Below are 19,461 nucleotides of genomic sequence, written 5' to 3' on the forward strand. Positions count from 1 at the left end.
TCTGAGATTGGGCTAGATTTCAATCCCAGCCCTAGATTTGAAACCCAGCCCTGCCTCTTACTAGCTTTGTAATATTAAGCACTTGATTGTAAACTTGATTAAGTTAACTTGTCTGCACTTCATATTTCTATAAAATGGAAATGATACCACTTTAAGGATTGAATTGCTAAAGACTGCTTGGTGCAGTGCCTGATATGAATAAGTACTCAATAAATAATAATTATTATTATTATCAATACTGGTTGTTATACTAAAGGCCTAAAGGTAAAGTTATTTTTAGTTTGAACTAACTCTGTCAGACATATTATATGCTACATTTGTCACACAGTAGAATGTGTTTTGCATATGGTTGTTAGCCACAATCTGACTAAAATATCAAATATTATTAGCTTCACTGTCAACTTGACACAAGTTAATGTCAGCACTTGTGCCATTCCTGCCTTGCTTCTTTTTCCTAATCATTGTCCAGTGTATTGAAGATGATATATATGAACATATATCTACGAGATATATCTTTTTTCATTCAATGAGTTGACTGTCTTCTCCAGGTTTTATCTTATCTATTTCTTCAAAATCACTTTCCTATTTAGTGGCTGGATTATTTACACGCACACACCTCACCTCACTGAAGATTATGGCTAAAAAGAATAGCACTTTTTATTATAATTATTATTTTAGGGTAGGAAAAAGTTTTTCTTGACCCCCTTAGGGTCCCTGGTTGGGTCTGAAAATTAAACTGACAAAGATTAACAGGAGGAAGCATACAAATTTATTTCATATAAGTTTTACATGACACGGGAGTCTTCATAAGGAAATGAAGACCCAAAGAAATAGTTAAATCTGAGTGTTGTTATGCTAGGTTTGATGAAAAGGGGACAGTCACAGAGAAATATGATGGGGCATAAAGTATGAACTTAGAGTAGTAAACTAGAAGAAACTTAGTAAGGCCTGTTCATTCTTATTCTTCTTGGTGCCCTTTTGTCTTGGAGAAAACGATGCTCCTTTCCTCAGGGTATAAGGAGGACACCTCTTGTTTGAGGGTGTTTTGACCTTTTTCAGGGGAGAAGGGCAGAGGAAGGACAAGAGACCTTCTTGCTTTCGCCATCTTCTCATACTTCTTCAGTTTTATTCAGTATGCAAGATGCCATGTTTTTGGGTAGCACATCCTGAACCCCATCATTATATTATCCTTAAATTCCGTTATATGCCATACTCTACAGACAGTCACCAACTTATAAGTGGGGCAAAGCAGTTTCCAAAGAAAACAACTTTATAACTGGTTACCAGATTCCTAGGCTAGTTCTCAAAAGTTTATATAACCCTTAATAAGCTGAAATGGTGCTACGGTTTAACTGAATTGAGGGTCAAATAGACATATATGGATTAATGTAGGAATCTATGTACTATATGTAACATTATTTCTTGGGAAAATGCTTTTTAACCTCTAACAGAATCCAGCTTACTCCAAAGTATTTTTACCCTGGCAAATTCTGAATGGCAACAGGATCTTACATTCTGTTTTCTTCTTCCAACAGCTCAGATAGAACATCTTCTTTAAAATACTCATGGTAGTGGAAGGTAAAGCGGGAGGGAAACTGGCAGTTTGGGGCAAGGACTTCTCCACAGCGCCATCAGTCCGTGTTTGTTGAATGAATTTATAAATTGAATGTTTATATGAAGGGGTTATGCCTATATAGTTAAGTTTCAATAAGCTTTCTATAGTATGGTATTATTATTTTCTAATTCCTCTTTCTAGTGAATGCTGATTTTTCTGACTTATTAAATGCCTTCTGTGTCCTTAGTATCTTGTAAACAAGATATAGGTCTTTGAGCCAGCTGAGCAAAGTAAAACAAACATATGACTGTGAATTAAAAGAGGTGATTTCTACTGCGTGGTCTGTTCATGAGAAAACTAATATATCATGAATGTAGCAAACAGGATTTTTAATCCTGTTAAAATATTAATGGTATAATTTTAAAGGAACTGGACTTTGAGTATCCTGTATCCATTTTGCTTTCTACATGAAAGTTCAGTCAGAGTGCCAAATGCAGATAAAAAACATACTTAGAGCTTGAAAGTCTATAATGCATCTTGATGCCCTGAATTAATGTAAAAATTGGATTTGATACGATAGTTATTTTTACTTGATTGTTTATGCTTCCAGGATTATTGCAGACCCTACCAGTAGGTCACAATTAGTCATCTAGTGTCTGTTGAACATCTACACTGCAGAGTAGATATTACCATATTAAGTATATAGAGAACATAGCAAAAATTAAATATGGGGCCTCACTTAAGGATTTTACAAATTGGAATATTGTCTTTTTTTAAATCGTATTCTATGTATTCAGGCTATGGTGTTTGAAAATATTACTAGAAAAAAATGTCTTTGGCTTGAAAATTAAAGCTCTTCAGTGTTAGCATCAAAAAAAATCCATAGGGAAATTATCATTTTGAGGTCCTGTGTTTACAAAATAGTCATGGGGGAATTACTCAGAAATTTATGAAGTTATCAGTAAGTCCCAAAAAGGAACTTGCATAGGGTAGATTTTCCTAGAATAGTTTTGAGTTCTTGGGATCTTATTTTATAACTTTAAAAATGCCATATTTCTTTAGGCCACACAGAGATGGTGTCACTTATTCTAAATTGGTGGTAGGTCTTATTTAATTTATTTGCCAAGTACGCACCTCTTTGGAAAAGAGAAATAAAAGCAAAGCATGATATTACATTTTATTTCCATTGCTCATGGCAAATTTTCACCCCTTAAATGCTCTCCTGTGCTCTGCTAAGCTATCTGACACATTTGAGTGGTGTAGGAAGACAGAGGACTCCAGTAAACATTATAAGTCAGGATGAATAGCATATGCAAAGGTGATATCGTTTATGAAAAGGAATTTGATGTGTTTTTTTAAGTCTACTCAATTGAATTTAAGGGCATGTTTTGAATCCTGTGGAATCCGTTGTGATCATACTGATAGTCTTTTGCGTCTATTTTAGGCACTTACCTGTGTTATCTAGTAACACCCTATTTTACAATTGCAGCTATCATTCTCCAAAGTAGATTAATCTATAATATTCACAGTCTTGTTAATCCTATGTGTACTATGTCTATTATTCAAGAGTTTTTTAATGGCATTCTTTTGTCTTTTCACAGCCTCTCTCATTAAGATAGAGTTTTCATTTTATTCTCATTTTTAACAAGAATTACATAATTTGGAATTATAAAGAACTGTTGAGGGTTTTTCCACAAGGCACCCTATCATCATCAGTAGGCTAAGCTAGAAATAAAAATGGATAATGTATGGTAATACTCTTTCCATTAGCTTTTAAAAGTTCAGCTTGTGTAATTACATGTATATAATGTCAGAGTATTTCATAGGTATGCACATTTATCATATTCACTTACTTCTCTTCAGCGTAAGTATTTCAGGAACCCAGATTCATGTTTGGTTTTTCAGTGAGGTATATTTTTTTATCCATGAATAAGTATCAATGCATTGGATGATAAATTGTAATCACATACAGCTTTTTAAATATATGTGCTTATTAACATTTATGAATCTACCTTTTAAAGTGCTTTTGACTTAGTTTCCATGTGACTTATGTTATGAAACATAGTAATGTTATTATATAAAATAACATTTTTAATATAACACATCTCGATGTGTATTATGAATAGGAAAACTAGAATGGCATATATCCCTTGAAATTGAGTGGGGAGAAAAAGTAGGTATGTTGGTACTCAAATGTTTTGCATTATAAGAAATTAAAAAAAGAAGAAACAGAGAAGTGGGGGGCAAGGGGAAGGGAAGAAAGGGAGAGATGGAAAAAGGAAACAAGCCCTAGTTTTTCATTCCCTTTTCTGCCTCAGTATTTTAAAAATTGGTCACTTATTCTAACTTTCCCATATTAAATAGTTGCAGAGCATAAGGAACAACTTATAGAACAAGGTGATTTCAGAAAGACCTTAAAGATATTTTTAGATTCATGTTCTATGAAACCCTGAATGGAATTCAGATTCATATGGACTTTTATAGCCATAGTTTTCAATTATATTAGCAATTTTCCTTGTTCTATTTCTGAGTCTGCCTTAGGATAAGAAAAGAAGGGTCTATTTTTGAAATTTTGTCCTTGCCATTCTGCAGTCAGTATTGCCTACAGTCATAAAAATCAGGCTTGCTGCTTTTTTTTTTCCCTCTCTGGCAACTTGCTGCTATCCCAGCACACAGCAATTAAATCCAATTCTGTTTGGGCTGCCATGCCTGACTGTTCTTGTTGAGAAGCATGGCATGAACTAATGCATGGCTCTTTGAGAACGCTGCTGTGTATATCTGCACTGAAAGAAAACTTCTGTAGCAATCTAGCCCTTTGAATTTAGTATTAAAGCTGCAGTAATTAACGATGAGCTCCTGTACAGTGCTTGACAGAGAAGGGAATTCCCCAGGAATAAAAGTGGAAACTGAAGGAAAAAATGATCTTTTGCAGTCAGATGCTGCTAAATTAGTCATTGGTACTTCTCATCTGAGGAGGTAGGCATCCTTTCAGAGCATGCATATGAGTGAGAGAGTAGGAAAGAGATAAAAGGATGCCATTGAGACCTGAAAGAGGTTGTATAAGGAAATGTTGGGTCAATTCTTAATCTCAAGTATTTGGCTCAAGAGTCTGAAGTAGTTTGGGTGAAAACGAGACTGGTTTTAATTATCTTGCCACGAGATTTCACAGCCTAATCATCCAGCATTAAATATACTGAACATGACTTAACTCCTTCATACCATGACAGTTTCAAGCTGTTTTTGTAAGCAACCTTATAATTGCCTTCAGTATTTTAATTAGGAGCATTGGTTTAATGATCAAGTGATCTGCACCCTTTATTAGTTCCGTTAAGCATTTGTCTTGTTTCATGTATACATTTTTTCTTTACTAGAAAATAAACTAGACACTATTTTTCCAAGTGAAATAAACCTTCCTTTTTTCCTTTCATATTACAATTTGATCTTGAAAAGATGGGAAGCAAGTGAATGGTCCTGAAATTGGGCATTTAATCTTTATATTCCTAAACAATTTTTCCGGGCATGAATTATTAAGTTTTACCTAATTTATATCAGGATGTTCTCAAATAAATGTAAGTACAGAAATTGAACCATGCAACTGTCAATTACTCCAACCTTGATATGTAGGTTAATGAAGTTTGAACAAACAAAAAATGTTGTATGACCAGAAGTTCAGAATCATCTAAATCGCCTCCTTTAGCTCATTTCCCTTTATACATAACAAGTTTATCTGTAATCTCCCCAGTTCATCTGTTTTAGAGCCATGTAGCACAGTTCAGGAGTTCAAAGGACAAGTCAAAATAATATTGGGTTATTTGTTCAACCTTAACTGCCACCATATAGCAAGGATCTCTGTAGCCATTCTCACTATTACAGGTCAGTGATAGTAGCATTTCTGAAGCATTCATTTAGGTACCACTCTTTCAGTCCACCTATATCACTATCCTTTCACTTGCAGTTATCTGTCTTTCAGCATAACTGACCTCTGTTTCAAGGCTTTGGTCTGAAATATTCTCCAGCTAGAGTTACCTACTTGGACTTTGCTTTACTGAGTCATTTATCCTGGTGGATGTAGTCATACTGTGTCATTGTTTTAAGTTGTGTTTGAAATCACTTTGGTTTCCTTTTAAATATCCCATCCACAAAGAGAAATTTTGCTACTGCTCTTAAGATTAGTCATGATGGGGCTTCCCTGGTGGCGCAGTGGTTGAGAGTCCGCCTGCCGATGCAGGGGACACGGGTTCGTGCCCCGGTCCAGGAAGATCCCACATGCCGCGGAGCGGCTAGGCCCGTGAGCCATGGCCGCTGATCCTGCGCGTTCGGAGCCTGTGCTCCTTAACGGGAGAGGCCACAACAGTGAGAGGCCCGCATGCAGCAAAAAAAAAAAAAAAAAAAAAAGATTAGTCATGATGTGTTTCAAAATACCTATTTTTTTTCTTACACACACACTTTTTTAAATTTTATAAGCTATGACTTTTGATTTTAAAAGACAGTTTCAGAGCAGGGATGATATTGGTGTTGTTAAGGTCTGCTGTGTGTTTTGAAGGTTGACGTAAGAAGTGTGAAGAGGAGAATAATCTATACGAATCCTCATTCCCTTATTTATTACCTCATTTACATTCATCCACCTTCCTAACGCAGTTCCCTACACTTCACTCTTTTCTGTGCTGCTTTCCCCTTTCCTTGTGTGTGTTTTAGAATAGAAATTACCTGCCTTTATCTAGCTGTTTCTTGTTTTCCTTTCCATTTTCAGTGAAAACCCATCTCAGCCACTGAGAATTAGAGTATGAACCTTAATGATTGTTGTTAAAATGAATATGTGTATCTCATTTTGCTATAAAGGGACAAAATGAGATGAACATACCTGCTCTAGTGTTTAAATATGGTGACCCAACCATATACTGTGCCTCAATTCTAGGCCAACTAGTTCACAGCAATCTAGGAGAGGTAATCTGGATGAAACTAGCATAAATGAATTAGATATAACATCTCTACAGGTAAAATTTCTAAGTCTAAAATACAGTGATCCTGTGAAAAGACTGTAAAGTATTTATGTGCCTTTTTCAGCTTAGATGAGTGAAAACATAATGCTAATGAGTCCAGGTTTACAATTTATAAAACCAGTTAGCTTCACAGCTGTTCTATGATTATAGACTCTAAACTAATCCTAAGTATCTTATTGCAGATATGTATGCAGAGGAAGGACTGAGGAAGTATGTGTTGATGGCTCAAAATAAACCTATCAGGAATTGACTGAGACTGACTTGAACAAATATTATAATGGTCAATCTATATTATACTGAAAGGTTTGAATTTTAGAATTTTTTAAAAAATCAAATGTCTATCATTTTCTATGACAGTTTCTATTTTCCTTTCATTTTCAATGACTTTTGTCTTGTTTTTCACATGTTCAGTAAAGAATATAGATAAGCAAAGAGGGAGGAAAAATCACCCATGAACTGTCCCATGTTAATTGCTATTAACATTTAACAGAAAGAAATAACATGGATGGTGAGCTGAAGAAAAGAGAGGAGAAAGTAGGGAGTTCTACAGAGACAGTAGAGTAAATAAGCAATAAAGGAGCATGTATACAAGGAAGAATTATTATTTAAGAATTCCCTATGTGGAAAAATTTTAAGAACAGCTAGTAAATAAGAGATTTAAGAGTTGGAAAGCTCTGATGGATGCATTTCTGTGGAGTTTTGAGTTGATTGTGATTGTATTCCTCATGTAACAACTGAGCAATGCAAGGCACAGCAAAGCTACCTGAAGCAATCCTGAGAAGGGTTGAGGGAGTAAACTGGCTAATGGTGAAACTATCAAGGACAGTGGTTGCAATTTAACAGCATTCTCAGTACAGTGTATACTTAGTAAAGAGAAAAAAAAATGATGAAAAATATTTGGGTTGAAATCATTGGCATTGGATATTTTTAGAATAAAGAGGGCAAAAGGGTATCCAGATGATCCCAGATTCTAAATGTAAGAAACCTAAGCCAAAGGATTTGAGTATGGACAGCATCATGTCAATGTCCTTTGGTAAATCAGTCCCCACTTTTCTTTTTTTTTTTACAGTTCTCATTTTTTAATGAAATATTTCAAATATATAGTAAAGAATATAGCTGACAAACACCCATACACTGACTACCTCGATTTAATAAATATTAAGGTTCTCTTTCCCTTTGGAATTTTTCATGACTGAATCTTGACAAGATAAGGTTTATATTCAAACTGAGTTTTCACTGAACTTGGATGAAAAAGAAAACTACAAAAATGTGTGTGTATTAAGACTTGGAAGTTATATTTTTCAAGTCAGATTTTAAAAAGAATGCAAATTTCATATAAATTCCATTTTTTCAATGTAGTAAACTTATTTTAATATTACAATCAACACAAAAACTGAAGTCCATTTAAAAGGGACTACAGTAGGTATTTCATATACTCTTATAAGGCAAAGTTATACACTAGGGGAAGAAGTATCTAAAACTAAACTAAACAAAACTAGAACTCAATTAATAGACATAAATTCTATTAATAGGTACTCCCAGGTCAAAAAGTTATCAGGTAAAATTGTGAAAGACTTTGAAATAAATGAAAATGATTATTGGCTGTCTTATCTAGGGCATCCTTCTGAGTCATCTCCTTCTTTTACCATCTGAGCTATTGTACAAGATTAAATTGTAGTATATGAATAGTAATGTAAATGATCCTAATCCATAGAAATGCACATTGTGTCCAGTTGGAAATACAATTGATTTTTGCTCAATTAATCTGAAAATTCATTTCAACATTCCTGATGGCCCATATATGTGTGTTTTTTTGATTCTCTTTTGAACCAATTAAAACATCTTCCTGGTTCTCTCATTAATTAACACTTTAGACAAAATCTTTAACACATGTTCATTTTATATTTGTATGAGAGTCATGAGTTTGTCTTTTAAAAAAAATAATAACTTTTAATAGTTATGCCTTCTCTGTAAGCCAAAAGTTCTGTTTTAATGACAGTGGATTTTTCTGCCTTTCCTTTGATTAAGCCTAGACATCCAAAACTTGAGAATTCAGAGAAAATGGAAAGGATATGTATAATATAAACAGGAGTCTAACAATAATATCAAACTATATCTGTTAACTGTTTACTTGGTTAGGTCATGAGAGACTTGATTGACAATATAATATATACCACACATGGCTGCAATACAAGGCTTCAGAAAACTTAGCTCATATCTCCAGGCCTCACAGGAACTGCCTAAACATTTTCCAAATCATTGCTACGTACTAATATGTTTTAGAAATGTCTTTGCCTTCATACATCTTCCATGTGCCTTACGAATGCTAATTAAGCATTTAGAGAAATAAAAGTCACAACTTTTTAAACCAATACTGTGTTTAAAAAGAAACAAGAGGCCCAAAATGGAGTCACTTGTGCTAAACCCTACATCAGCAAACCAAGACTTAACACTTAACCTAATTGCAGTTTCAGCCTCTCCCAGGAATGTAACCTTTAACTAGTCAATCTAGGGTTTCCTGGCCAGCACTGGTGAGGCAATCCACCTGATAGACACCTGCCTTCCCCCACCCGCCTCCACCACCCTCAAGGAAGTTAGCCTAGCCTAAAATATTTCTTTCTTTTGTTTATGACTTCCTTGTCTTACTGCCTTTCTGCCTTCAAAAACCTTCCATTTTGTACAGCTTCTCAGAGCTCCTAACTAATTACTAGGTGGGATGATGCTTGATTCATGGAATGTTGAAAAAAGTCAAGTAGATCGTCAAATTTTCTCACTTGAATTTTGTTTTTTAACAACTGCAATACAACAGCCTTTGATTTAGAAAGGAGAACAATGCAGCCATACTCTTACATGGTATATTACACTCAGTAGAAATAGTAGGTTTTTTGTTTTGTTTTAATGAGTAAGTGGTATGACATGACATTTAAGAATGTGTAGAGGAGGCAAATAATTTTTCATGTACCTTTCTGAGTTCTTGGCTGAGACACCTGTGATAAAAGATTAATGAGAGGAAAACAAAAGTTTGTTAACATGTATACCTCATGTTTACTTGGGAGCTACCAGGAAAAGATGAGTAACTCCCTAATATAGCCTAAACTACCAGTTTAAATATCATCCTCAACTAAAGACAAATGAAAGGTGGGGGCAGTAAGTCCAGTTACAGAGAGGTTCCCAGGAAAAGCACAGCAAACAAGAATAAGGTTTGTTATATAGATTAAATTGGTGCCTTCTCCATTGACAAGATTTATCTTGTGATTTAAGAGTCATCGTTCTTCTTCCAAGTCCAGAGGACTGAGACCCCAGTATAAATGGAAATTTATTTCATAAGTGTAAATTTCCCTTACAAAAGGGTAACTTCTACTCTGTTTTCAGAGCCTCTTTTATGTCTGCTCTTTCTCAAAATAATCTTTATGCCAAAGAGGCACATTTCTGCTACCACTCAAGGAAAACCAAGGAGAATATTAAATCTAGTTAAAAACTCAGCATTTCAAAACTCATATTTAATGAAAATGAAGGTGATTTTCTTCTAAGAATGTCAGAAAATGATAATAATTACAAGTGCTCAATAATTCAGGTTTTTATATTATTGACTGTATCTATTAGGCTTTATTTCATAAGATATACTCGTTTTTTTTAAACTTTCTATTCAAATACTTATCTAAACTAATCTTACTTGATCTTATTTATGAGAGCTGTCAAAATCATGAAAGAAATTAGACATCATTCTTTATTACAGATCTAGAGTATCATCCAAACAGAGAATGGTAATAGTATTGATAACAACAGCAAACACAGTATTAGTTAATACTCATACACTGTTCACTCTGGGCCAGATATTCATCTAAGCAAACACTTTATGTATATTATCTCATTTTCTTCACAGCAACCCTATAAGTTAATTATTGGTATTCTTCTCATTTTATACATAAGAAAACAAAGACACAGAGAGATTATGACTTATCCAGTTTCAACAACTAATAATGATAGAATCAAGATTGAAATCCAGTTTGGCTTCAGAGTGCTACTCCCCAAACTGCCTTCCATTATATCATTTTTTCTTCATTCCTGCATTCACATACTTATTCTTAATGGTTTTCATTGCTAAGAGAAATAGTCAGGAGCAAAAAGTCAATGAAAGTTCAAGGTCTAATTAGGAATGCAGTGCTTGCCATTGGTAGGTTAGAGAGATAAGGTCATCTACTAGTGTACAGAGAAATGGATTTAGAAGTCAAGAGGGCTGAGTTCCGTTACAACTTTACTGTGTGATCTAAAGCCAGTAACAATCCTTGCTTTCTCATCTCTAGAATGGATATAAATTTCTCTTTAAAATAATCGGTTATTCATCTGAAAATTGAGAAATTGTGTCATCAATAATTGAAAATCCCTACTAGTCAAAAAATTTTATTTAGGTTTGTTATATATATAATTTTTATATATATATATACATATATATATAATTAGGTAGTTGTATTTTCCTCATGTTTATCATGATCAACATTAAAATTCTTAGAACAAAAATCAACTCACAAATATTGTTGGTACCAAGGGAAGACCAACCTAGGACTTTCAAATTTTTTGGAGGTCATTGAGAGTGACTCAATTTAGAATTAAAGCTTTAAATAGGAAATACATTAAGAATATTCACGATTGATGTTCAAATTATATTCCCTTGAGTCATAGTGTGATCAGTTCTATTCTTAGATATGTTCTACATATTATAGTGTTCTCTTTGAGAATAAGGAACTCACCATGTTACCTATAAAGCAGCATAAATAGGCTTTTCATTTTTAATGGTAATTATTCACTTCACCAGCTGTGTAACCTGCCATAGTTCAGCTTCTTTTAGAAGAGGTTAATACTGAAAAAAGAGAAATTCTTCACATTTACCTAGGACTTAGGAAAGCTAAGTGGAATTTAAGACAGTAGTAATTCAGATGGTGGTGGGAAAACATTTAAGAATGGTCCTCTGGAAAAGATGTGTAAAATTATGTTGCTTATAAATATTGTCTGTGTGCCTGCAAAGATTTATGTTATACTTAGATAACAGCATTGTCGCTCTCTGCCTGTGGTCAAGGTATGACTGAGTTCAAAGAATATTAATTAATGATACACATTTATCCACACACACGTGTGTGTGTGTGTGTGTGTGTGTGTGTATGTAAGTTCACCTTTGGTTAGAGAGTTTGAAATGTGATGACAGTTAAATGATTATTCCATTTAATTAATTATCTAAACCAATTGGAAAAGAACAAGTAAAGCAGAATTTTTTTTTTTAAGTCTGAGGTCTTTATAACTTTTTAAAAGCCATGTATCTTTTTTGTTTCTGAGATGGTCTGTCTATTAAATGGGCAGTTGCTTAATTCAGTGACCAATATATAATTTTCTCAAAAAGAGAAGGGCTTCTTTTATATGTGGTTTCATAAAGGGCAGCAGACGGAGGTGTTAAAGATTTCTTACAGCAACAAAATCCTAGAGATAAAAGGAAGCTTAAAAGTTATCTAGTTCAGAGTTTTTTTTAACATTTGCTCCCATAGACCCATTTGGGAATCTGGCAAAGCCTACAGACTCTTTTTCAGAAAAATGTTTTAAATATATATAAAATAAAATACATAGGATTACAAAAAAAACTAAATTGAAATCATTAGCAAAATATCTATTACAAATTATGATATAATAATACTGCCTTTTTAAAAACACATCAAATAACAAAATTTAGCAGCAAGTCATTAGACTACTGTAATTTGAAACCCTGATGAACATACACAGTATTTTTAAATATCCATAATAATTTGAAGCAATAGATTCTGCTATTATTACTATAATTTGTCACCTAAGCTCATAATGAAAGAAAATAGTAAAATTTAATTAGGTTGGTGAATATAAAAATGATAATTTTTTTCTCCATCACAGTAAATGGACCCCTCATTTTTATCCACAGGTTCTCTCAAGGGGTCCATCAACCTCAGTTGAAACCCCCGAAAACATCCTCATTTTGCAGATAAAGAAACTAAGTCCCATGGAAGTGAGATAACTTGACTAAAATCATACAACACAGAATTAGATTAACCCTCGCAGTGGTAACCTCACACCTTAACTCAGCCTTTTTTGAAGCTTTAGTCTAGAAATTGGCAATTATAGTCTTCTGTTTGTCCCTGATTTATGGCATGATCTGGAGCAAATTCTTTATTCTCATTGTGCCTCAGATTCTACCTATATAAAATGTAGGTGACTTAAAATGTACGTAAGGATAATAATAATGACTTAGATTTGTATTGCTCTTTTTCATTTACAATAGTTTTTACATATATTACCCTGCTTAATTTTCCTCATTTTATGGATAAGGAAATTAAAACTCCAGGATGTTGAATGTCGTCTAAGGTTCTAAAGATCAGAAAAGGAAAAACCAGTATCAGAAACCATACCACTGGACTCCAAAGAACATTCCTTTATCATGCTGCCTTTCACGTTATAAATAAAACTCTGAGTTCAGTCACATATGTATTGTGATATCATAAACACAAATTAAACACAAATAAGTGGTCATTGGGCTCAGATGAGCCAAATACTTATATCCTAATTTATCCAGATAAAGTGATGAATGAATAGAACTATGGAACGGAGCTTTTCTAGACCAAGTCTCCATTTTTGCAATAAGAAGTGAGAAGAGAAAGAAATAGAATTTAAGAGTCTAAGATTGTAGAGTTGTTGGCTTAATGTTGTTTAAATCAATCCTTTCTTTCCTTCTCTTTCAAGGTAGGCTAAAGAGGCAAGTAATCTGAGTAAATGCCAATGAGGTCATTTTTCTCTATTCTCTTAAGTTTTACTTTTATGAGTTAATGGTATTCAGTGAAGTTTGTTCTTTCAGAGACAGATTACTCTTAAATAAGTTTAATAAGGTAGAGAAATTAAAGTCAAAAGGGCCATGATACATCAAATATCTCTGTCATTCAAGTGACCTGACCTATGAGATACAGGACATTCTGTTCTCTCAAAGAAATCTTCTTAACCTGACCTAAAACCTATGGTATAGAATAACCTTTATTGGACTCCAAATGTCACTATTTGATTAACCTTAAGCAGTATTAATAGTAATTTGTTTTCCAAATTCTTATAATCATTCTATAGGGTATTCAGATATTTCTTTGCTATAATCCACATACTTTTCATATTATATCTCTTAATATTACCTGATCCAAATAAATTAAAAACATTTTAAGATAGTACAGGAATAGCTATGATCATACTTATACTATAAATAATAAATTTGAATCTGCTGAGATTGAAAAAAACTATAATTACTACAAAAATAAACACATTGAAATTTGGCAAATGTTTATACAAAGCACTATATTTGACTTAGCTAGAAATATAAAGAGAATTAAAGTCATGGTCCTCTCCCTCCAAAAATAAACAGTATATTTGGGAACCTACATCAATAATTGAAATGTGAGTAACTATGAGAACTCTTAAAGTAGAAGTTCAGTTAAGAGGCTTTAAGAATTTAGGTATACCCTAAAACTAGATTGTGGTGATGGTTGGACAGCCATATAAATCTATTGAAAGCTATCAAATGTGTACTTAAAATATGTGAATTTTATAGTATGTAAATTGTTTCTCAGTAAGGCTGTTAAAAGAGTTCAGGGAAAGAAGAGATTATTTCTGGTTGAGGAACTTGGGGAATATTTTTTGCCCCAAATACAATTTAAGCTGTATCTTAAAGGACAAGTAGTATTTGGATCAGAAAATAAGCAACAGAGTATTCTAGAAAGAGGAAATAGCTTGTCTAAGGTCTAAAAGCTCAGGAGTACAAGAAATATGCTAGAGGAGCTAGTTCAGACTTTGCTCCATGACTTAGATTATATGGCTTTCATTCCTACCAGTACATGTGGCCATATGGCTATGACGTTTCCAAAAAGTTTTGGTCAATCCCTATTGAGAAAAACATATAACTGTACATGGCTATTTTTTCTTTCCATCAAAAATAAGAACTTGCCTCCATTTTGAGCTGATGAGAAAGTTATAATGAGGAGTGTGTATAATTCAGAATGTTTCACAGCTGTCAGTGGCTCCACTGATCATAACAACCACTGACATTTGTTTCCGTCTTTATAGCTTAAAATCACTGATACATACATTATTTCCTTTGAGCCCGTAACAGTCTTTATTTTACCGATGAAGAAAGTAAGATTAAAGCAGGGTCCAGAGCCTAAAATAATAAAGACATGCTAAAGTAAAGATCAAGATATTCTGGCCTGCTAAGAATAGGATGAGGGAGAGAAAATGGTAATATAAGTAAATGATCTTTAAACAATTAAAAATCTGCTAACTAAATTGCATGCCACACATGAATCAAAACCCATCTCATACAAAAAATAAAACAGATAAAGTTAACTACTGTCATCAATAATAGGAATCCAAAGTTGACATTTTTCCTAATAAGCTGATAAAACCCTCTTATTGACTGGAACAGCCCATGTTAAAATAAGATTTATCAACAGTAAAGAAAAGTACATAGGGAGCTTACTAACAATTTCTAAATAGGTAGTCATTTTTATTATTTGCTTTTTAAAATTTAAACAGATTAAAATTTAAAGCAAACCACTGACATAGAGTTTCTCGGATTATGTAAGTAAGCATATATACAGAAGCTTAATTTTTAATTTAAAATGTAACTGCCAACCAGTAAAATCATGTTAAAAATAGAGAGGGCTTTCATAATGTCCATCAAAGAAGATGACTTTTGTCCTTGACTTTGACACCATCTGACCAACTGCTCAGAAATTTTAAATATGAGCCATATTGTATAGATTTATTCCAAATTTTTACAAGGAAAAAGAATACAAATTAACCCAGTGAGCAGCAAAATAGAGGCAGTTTTTATGAAATCTGAGTTGTGTTAACCTGCAATCAAATGTAATCTCCATTTTAATATTTACACATCTTTATATTGTTATGAACCTATTCTTGACATGGGTTTTATTTTGTTTCTCTCCTCCCTCACTTCTGTGAAATGCAGAAGGGAAAAGATGTTTGTTATTCACATATTTGTACCCCACTAACTGGTGTTACACATCTGGCTTCCACTGGAGAGCCCCTGACATCGCAGGGAACGGTGATCAAAATTCCACACACTAGCTTCAAGCTGGGGGCTCGTAGCTATTGCAGCATTGAAGGGGGTATTTTCCTGGCTTCTTTAAAATAAGCATGGTGATGGGATGGTTTAAGGGAAGAACACCTCTCAAATCACATGACCACTGCTGTGCTTCCTTGTGTCCTGCTTTCTTCATAACAGCTTGGCACTACATTCTTTCTCTGTATCTTAGTGGGCTTTTGTGTGTACAAGTGGGATGGGGATTGGGTGTGGGGGCTTTCAGTGGATGCTTACACATTATGCATGCATCTTTCAATGTTAGAGTGATGTGCCTTCCCTTATGTGTCACAGATTACGGTCACAGATTAAATCTTCTGTGTTCCTGAGAGATTGGGCTGTCTCTCTCTTATTGGTGTGAGATTCACGTGTTTTGATGTTTACACCCTCAAATGTTCTTCATGTTGCATTAAACATAAGTTGAAATGTTTTCCCATAAGAGTTAGCTTTTCATGTTGGGCTGAAAAAGTCTTCATTTCTGTGTAGCAATTCGTGTTATTATAACCTATGGCTTTCAATTGTACCTCCCATAATGAAGAGCTGACTTTAAACACTGTGCTATTCTTGTTAAGACCTAAGCATAAGGTAAGTCACTTCTCTAACTGTATCTAAAGATTGTGGTTGTTTGTTAAAGTTTTCTCAGCTTTGTTTAAAGCATTTTCACTTTTTTTCCTTACCGTTTATTACGTGCTCTCCCTCCTTTTGTTTTCTGTTTCATTGCTTAAGATGTCTTAATGGACAATGTGATCTTCAGCAAAAATTATACATGTAAACACATGTTGAAATGAATTAAATGAATTATTTGATGTCTGAAAGCAGTCTTGATTAGTAAATGAATACCTTCATTTTCAGTAAGTCTCTTGTGTTTTTTATTTCCTCCATTGACTTTAATATACTGTTTCTACACATGATTTTAGCTTTGATTTCAGTTGAAAGGGGAATTAATTGTCAATACTATAAATTTATCTTAGTAAAATAACATAATCCAGTAGAATAAAGTAACAGATCATCCAACACCATACTTTTCATTTTTAATCCCTGACAAATTGGGTAAGATAAAGAAAAACAACAGCAAATCATAAAACTTGAAACAGACCTGTGTTACCTTTTTTATAGTCCATATTGTGAGAACAATAGTTGTTTCTCAACTTTATTCTTTCAAGTAAATCCCATTACATTGTGAGCTAGGCAAAGTCTTCATATTGGGATTTTATTAAATTAAGTCAGTATTATAATGATGACAAGTTTCATGGTACAGAAAAGGGCATCCACTGCACACATAAGTATTAAAATGTTTTAAATTAATTTTCTCAATTTTTTAATGTATACTCAAAATCACTACAGTAAAGAAGTTCATTTAATCATTGATTTTTAAAAGTGATTTCCCTCAAATCTGGATCAAATAGCCAATGTAATGTGAATGAGAAGACATTGATTATACTGATGTTGGCAATTTTTGAACCCAGATTCAGAATATTGAATTTTTCTCATCATCCAAATTTCTCTTCAAAACTGTTTGAAATATATCGTTCTAAACTGATGTGCCACAAAGCAAGACTTGGGTTTTTTTATTAAATTCATGCTATGAGGGACTTCCCTGGTGGCTCAGTGGTTAAGAATCCGCCTGCCAATCCAGGGGATGTGGGTTCAAGCCCTGGTCCGGCAAGATCCCACATGCCGCAGAGTGGCTAAGCCCATGTGCCACAACTACTGAGTCTGTGCTCTAGAGCCTGTGAGCCACAGCTACTGAGCCCATGTGCCAGAACTACTGAAGCCTGCGCGCCTAGAGCCCCTGCTCTGCAACAAGAGAAGCCACTGCAATGAGAAGCCCGCACACCGCAACGAACAATAGCCCCTGCTTGCTGCAACTAGAGAAAAACCTTCACACAGCAACAAAGACCCAACGCAGCCAAAAATAAATTAAAAAGTAAATTAAAAAAAAAAACTACTTAAAAAAAAATTAATGCTATGAATGAATTTTTTGTTAAGTTTTAGGCCACCTAAGAAAGGGAGAGAGTGTTTTTTTTATTGTGGTTTTGATTTGGTTCGCTTTTTTTGGTAAAGCCAGCTAGTACTTCACCTCCATTTCCATTTAGACATTATATAAGTCTGTTGAAACATTTGATGAGACAATTTGAACTACTCATCTGAACTGCTCTGTTCATTGTAAATCTCTTGTTTCTATCCATACACTAGCTCCACTCTAGATTGGAAGGGCTTAAAGATGAACTCTGGAGGAATAGAGGATACGACTTAAGAGTAACTATTACTGATCAAAGGAGCTGCTTTCCATTCGCAAACGTTGCTTTGCGCTATGGGTTTGGCTCCTTCTGTTTCTACATCTTGTTGAAGACTTTCTTGACTTCCATTTGACTTCTTTGAATTCTGTTTTTGTCCTTCAACATTTTCCCCTTTCTTTTCCTTCTCTCTCCAGATTTTTCTCTCACTCTTTTGGCTATCTCCTGTGTTCTTTGAATCGTTTTTAAAAGTAGTTTATCTCTTTATTAAGCTTGTCTATTAATTTGTCTATTAGTGTTTGTTTCTTTTCTCCTTTAAGGCTGTACTGATATAGTTAACACTTATTTTCATTCCATGGTATGCCAACTTGCTTGTTTATTTTGCAGCAAGTTCATTAGTCATTCTTACCCTCTTGGTATGAATTTTCAATAAGAAATGGCAGAACATTCTGCATTTACATATTGTCCCCTTCTATAAGACCATACTTTCTTTTCTATCTACTAGATTTACCCTCCTCAAACCTCTCTCTCTTTTTTTTCTTTTCCTTGCTCTCGTGTCTTCCTTACTGTATTATTTTCTTTAAGTAGTCATTAATTTCTTTCCCATTTGGTCCAGCATTGTTCTCCAATAAAACTTCGAGAAAAGAATATAAGAATATTATCTTACAGATTAGCTTCTTCATTCTAGTGTATTTAAAACTAATTAAACAATCTGGGCCAAAAGAGAATAACTTTAACATCTGGAATTATATTTCGTCTCTCTTTTTTTTTTTTTTTTTTGGTGTGTCTTGTGTGTATGTGATTTTTTTTATTGTTGTTGTTTCTTTAAACATTAACAATTGTTTTTTTCAGGGAAGGACAACCATTACCCACCCTAAGTTGCAACATTACTTTCATAATTTGTTTCATTACAATAGTAGACTGTGTTAAGCGATAGAAATTAATTTGCTGTGTATACCATTTGGGGCAAGCTGCTGGGGAGTGGGAAGAAGAGGTGTGGAGTTTCAATACAGTTGCCTCTGAAATCAACAAGTGTCAATGCCATCCAGCATGGCCCTTGAATTCATCAGTTTTGCAACATGTAAAAGAATGTTCCACTTTGACCTGAAATATTTGAATCAGCATGAGTTTCTGATTGATAACTATATACACACTTAAGAACTGGCAAATAAATGACTTCAATTTCATTGATTTCCAACTGAAACATCTTTCATAACTAATATTATAATTATAATCAATTATTATAATCAGTAAATAACAAAGGTTATTAGACTCACATGTAAATATTGTATATGAAGATTTCTCTTTTCCCCTCATTAACATATGTAACTAAAAATGACTACCAGTGAACATTTGATTACAGCTTTATTACTTGAATTGCATTATTGTTTTAGTCAAGAGATAAGCACAGTATCTTTAATATTAAGCATCTGAATTCACAACTGAATATGTGGTAACTTGAATTTTTTCCCATATACTAATTTCCAATACACATCAATTAAAAAATGCCATTAGTTTTAC

At 33.7% G+C, this 19,461-nt stretch overlaps 1 protein-coding gene across 15 annotated transcripts in view; it reads left to right on the top strand.

Moving 5' to 3' along the window:
- GPHN (gephyrin) overlaps positions 1-19,461 on the top strand; it is a 623,627-nt gene that overhangs the window by 419,561 nt on the left and 184,605 nt on the right. The window lies entirely within an intron of this gene.

Source organism: Globicephala melas, chromosome 2 (genome assembly GCF_963455315.2).
Source record: "Globicephala melas chromosome 2, mGloMel1.2, whole genome shotgun sequence".
In the NCBI taxonomy this organism is placed as follows: Eukaryota; Metazoa; Chordata; class Mammalia; order Artiodactyla; family Delphinidae; genus Globicephala; species Globicephala melas.